General features: G+C 43.0%; 1 long non-coding RNA gene across 1 annotated transcript in view; it reads left to right on the top strand.

The window, feature by feature from the left end:
* Positions 1–5,309, top strand: part of LOC308697538 — a 14,835-nt gene that overhangs the window by 3,604 nt on the left and 5,922 nt on the right. Inside the window, exon 2 of the long non-coding RNA XR_014030949.1 lies at positions 278–319. This is a non-coding gene — a long non-coding RNA (uncharacterized lncRNA). The remainder of the gene's footprint in view (positions 1–277; positions 320–5,309) is intronic.

Raw genomic sequence — 5,309 nt, 5'->3', positions numbered from 1 at the left:
CATGATCCTTCACAAATCCTTCTAATATGATGATTTAATGCTCAAGAAACATTTCTGATTATCAATGCTGAAAACAGTTGTGCTGCTTCATATTTCTGTGGAAACTGTGATGCATTTGATTTGATTTTCCAGCATTCTTGGATGAATAGAAAATAGCTTTACTGTAGTTTTTGAGGAATTTTATGTGTCCTAGCTGAATAAAAGCATGCATTTCTTACTTGATGTTACTGATCCCAAACTGTTACACAGTAGTGAATATATTTCTTTTGTTTTGCAGAAGCCCACGGCTCAGACGGCATCACTGGACAGTAAGTGAATGGTGAGTTTTATCATTTGCATTTTATTTACTTTATGATTTCCATCCCCATTGCAGAAGAAGCCAAACTATCACTCCAAATGACTGCAAACTTCCATTTGCATTTCATTTGTTCTTGAATGCGCCCTGGAGATTCCCATATTCATAATGGAACTGCAATGTCATTAAAACACGTTTATTGTGTTTCAACTGCCTTTCTCGGGGAGCACAGAGAGGGCCCGTCACCTCGTGAGCGAGGTTAAAGATGGCACGCGGCAACACGGCAGATTAATACCCGCGCCTGCGACCGTCAGCGAGAGATTTACACGCTCTCTGCAGTAAGAAAGAGGCAGGTGAGCGGAGCACCAGGCAATTGGGTTTGCGATGATGTGTTAATTAGTCCCTGACTGATTCACACACTGGGTCTACGTGTGTGTTTGCGCTGTTTATGGGCTTCCCTTGCTGCCTCAGACTGACTGAAGCGCTTGCTTTGTCCTCCTGGACCCAGGTTACTTTACTGGTTTTTGTTGTTGTTGTTGTTGTTGTTGTTGTTGTTATCTTTAAAAATGGCAGGTAGGATTGCATCAGCACCCAGGAGGCACCTGGACTCTCAGCTGAGCGCATGAGTTTAGCCCGAGGCACGACAGCGAAGGGAATGCTTTGCTTTTGCGTGTACGAACCATCACATCGCCATCACAGCTGCGAAAGCAGAGCTGAAACTTCTTTTGCCCTCCATCAAAAGCTCAAATACATGCATGGACCCTGGCGTAGAGAGATCAAACTGCTCATCGCAATAAAAGTAGGGTCGAACCAGTTCTACTGTCCGGGACAGTGAGACACCCAACTTTCCCAAAGTTTGGGGTCGGTAAGACTTCTAAATATTTTTTTAGTCTCTAATGCTCACCAAGGCTGGATTTATTTGAACAAAAATAGTGACATTGTGAAAAATGATTATATTTTAAAACAGCTGTTTTCTATATGATTATATGGTAAAGTGTAATTTATTCCTGTGATCAAAGCTGACTTTGCAGCATCATTACTCCAGTCTTCAGTGTCACATGATCCTTCAGAAATCATTCTGATATGGTGATTTGCTGCTCAAGACACATTTCTGATTATTATCAATGTTGAAAACAGTTGCTTAATATTTTTGTGGTGCTGATCATTGTACATTGATACATTTTTCATGATTCTTTGATCAATAGAAAGTTCAGAATAGCGCTGCATTATTCACTGGAGCCGAAGCAGCTGGTGCCGAATGTGAAAGCTTTTGTTCGGACTCCTTGAGAATCTCAAAATACCTTCTCGAACGTGGCCGTCGTCCAGAACGTCTGCGTTTGGGACAGTTGAACAAAAACAGTTTGGAACATAAAAATAAAATAAAAATCAAGGCCCACAATGGAAACAAGTTAACGCAACTTTGTGTTATCCTTGAGAAAGAAGTTGTATTGCTACTTTTTTATATCAAATAAACTCAAACTAAAGTTGCAAGCCAGACATCGGCTATCGATTGCATAAAATGCATAAAAATCTGACGTTAGCAGAATATCACGACTTCAGCTTTCTATTGACAAACAGCTCCACAAAATCCACCACTAGTGCTTCAAACAATGATTTCATGAACCGTTTTAGGCCTGTCATCAAAAGCGCCACTGCATGCATGAAGTCTAGTATAGAGCGATCGAGCCGATTATGGCAACAGCTCTGCATTATCCACTGGAGCAGAAGCAGCTGGTGTCGAATGCGAACCTTTTCGTTGGGACTGCTTGAGAATCTCAAAATATCTTCTCGATCGTGGCCGACATCCAGAACGTCTGCGTTTGCCAGACATCTGTTTTGATGGCGTGATATGCGTAAAAATCTGATCTGACGTTAGCGGAATATCACAGCTACAGCTTTCTAATAACAAACAGGCCGATTACACGAAAATACGTCATTAGTGCTTTAAACTGTGATTTCATGCATTGTTGTGGTGGAGGACCAGCTGGATGGAGTAAACTCGCAAGCGAACCGCAAAGGCCAGATCACTACGGGCGCCCGAGCGTGTTTGCCTTCTCCAGAAGTCAGGGTTTTAGCTGTTTGGAAGTCAAACGCCGTTCGGTGTGTGTTTGTTTTCCCGGGTCTGTGTGTGTCTGTCAACACAGACGGCTCTCGAGGGGGGACGCCCGTCCTCCAGCAGACAGCCAAAGGGCTAATTACAGAATAATAAGGAGGGAGAGAGGACACATGTGCGGGGTTGCATCCGCCCCCACAACACACACACACACACACACACATATTACGGCGTGCTCGTGTTAAAGGGGGTTTGGTTCCAAAAAAAAGGGGGTCCCAGAGGTCCCTCTCGCCCGTTCGCACACCTATCGCAGGTGCTGAAGGGGCGGAGAGACCATTTCCAGCAGATGATCCTCGCTCACAAAGCCTGCGGCCCCGCAGTCCATCAATACCAGACGGGAGGTTGTTATTGAGCCACCGGTCGGCTCTATCTATCACAGGCCGGTGAGGAGCAGGTGTGGGACGGGCGGGCGCCATCAGACCCTGACGACGGGGAACGCGAACGCAGAGGGAGACCCCACATGCACCTCGCATGCACACTTTTCCAATTTGCCGTAATTAGCCCCCGCACGGCCCGGGCTCTGACCGGCCTCTGCTCTGGATCAGCTGCGTTAAACCTCCTGTGACATCTAAACTCTTAATTCATTGCTACATTAACAGAGGCGATTAACATACGCGCGTATCCCCCTGTGATCTCTTAACGGGCACCTTGATATCCGCCGACCGTCTGCCCCCCGTCGCAATCACTGAGACGCCGTTTAATTGGAGAGGTGTCACAGATGATACATCCAAAACAGACCAAATGTGACCCTCGTTTAGACGCCAGACGTCATTTAGAGGATAATTCTGGAGAGCTTTCACAGCATAGCGCGCCGTTTAACCAATCAACGAATTATCAAATCCACAATCGGAGGAATCAGCCGTATTAGCGGGCGGTTGAAACACAAATGCGCAGCCCTGAGGGTGCGGAGGATTTGATTTGGGAGACGATAACAGCTCGATGAACAAGCTCTCTGCAGAGGAGCAGAACGTGCTGCATATCTGCAGGGATTAGGGATTCAGGGCTGCGACTGGGACGGGAACTATTAGTTGTGGCAGATGTGTGATGTTTGGTTTCCAACCTTGTTTAATTCAAACTTTACTGCAGGTCTGTTCTGATTCTTACAGACAGCTGGGAAAAACAGCGCTCAATGTAGATCAAACTAACCATGTAATTGTGTATAAATAAAATAGGCTTTTATTGTTGACGTCAAAGGCAAACTCTACTGTAATCTGGTGCAAAATAAAACTACGCAAGGCCAGAAAACATTAAATACTTTCTACAAGGATAAAAAGTTCAATTATTCAACATTTTCTTAACCCTGCAATATATTACAAACTTTAAGTACTTTCTTCAAGGATGAATACGTTTAGCCCGCAGTGTCATGTAAAATGTATAGATTTTTTATAGTTTTAGTATATTTATAGTGATTATTAAATGTTATCTAAACTTTGCTATGCTTTTATATGTTGCCTTGGATAAAAGTGTCTGCTAAATGTAAATGTTTGGTCCACAGTGTCATGTAAATATTTTTGCTGCTCCTAGTAATATTAATACATTTTAATGTTTGATTTATTAACTGTGAAATGTATTAAAAACATGAAATACTTTTTTACAACGATAAATATGTTTAGACCACAGAAGCTGTGTTTCCATCCTCCTGTTTTTAATGCGCATTTTGGGATGTCACAAAAAAAACGTTGGATGCGTATAAATTCTATAAATGCGCATAAACTTATGCGCTCGATTGAGGTTGAGACATTTTTTATGCACATATGCACATAAACTACAATGGAAACACATTTACCGAATAAATCCCTTGATGAGCAACAAAAAAACAATGTGATTTTTGCCTCGTCAGAGGATGTGATTGGATAACTGGACTAACCATCGGACCAATCGCATCGCAGCATCTCAAATGTTGGTTTGGTGGTTCTGAAACGCCTGAGTCAAAGTCTGTCATCAGAATGATTTGGTTTAATTCCCTCCAGAAGCGTCGTACACGATTGCGTTCCCAAACACCAGCATACGAACGCAAGAACATGACGTGTATTCCGTCTGCCGCTCTGAGACGCAAGTCTGGAGGATAAAAGAGCCACAGTTTCTTCCCAGATTACAGCAACTTCCATTTTTATCAGAGATATTTTGCGCCAATTTCACAGGAAGTGACAATTTTGTTCTCTTGAACATGGGAAGCTTTATTCACAAATGTTTTATGTGATTTTCCAATTTTGCACATAACTTAAATTCGCAACTTTGGATGGAAACATAGCTAGTGTAATATAATTTTTTTTGCTGTTCATCATAGTAATATTAATGCATTTTAAAGTTTGATTGTTAAACGTTATCTAAACCATGCGACGAGCGTGCATGGAATAGCACGTGTTACGTGCAAATATAACCAATTACCCGTGCAATCACAATAAGGATGTGTAATCACAGGCTGCTTTGCCACATAATTGCATGAGAATTTATTAAAACCACTCGGTACGTATGTAATTCCTCCGTAACGCTGTAATGTCGGCTCGTTTGCTTTCCGCAGCTCACTGTAATACAATGCAGAGAGCGTTTAGCCCAACCTGAAGAGGCTAATTTGACTCACAAATGTCCCATGAATAAAGGCCGCCCAGATCCGAGGAATTTCATCAGTATCAAATGGAGCTTAAACAAGTTAGAGTTAGCGTAACAGGGGGTTACGCATCCAGCTCAATTTGCTCTCTAACAGCAGCACGTACAATTTGAGGGTGAAGTAAATGCATTTCAGAGGAATCTTTACTGCACATTACAGAAGTGCGTTTCAAACTGAGGCCAATTTTGCAAGCAACAGGACATTCGTCCTCACAAAGAGCCCGGGAGGCTCGACAATGCGCTCTGGAACATCTGTAAGGCCCCTGGCTTTGCAGTGTCTTGTGGGTAAGTGTG

This window comes from Scardinius erythrophthalmus, assembly GCF_964197995.2.
Source record: "Scardinius erythrophthalmus genome assembly, chromosome: 10".
In the NCBI taxonomy this organism is placed as follows: Eukaryota; Metazoa; Chordata; class Actinopteri; order Cypriniformes; family Leuciscidae; genus Scardinius; species Scardinius erythrophthalmus.
The sequence above is the reverse complement of the archived record's forward strand: the minus strand, read 5'-3'. Positions and strand labels throughout refer to the sequence as shown.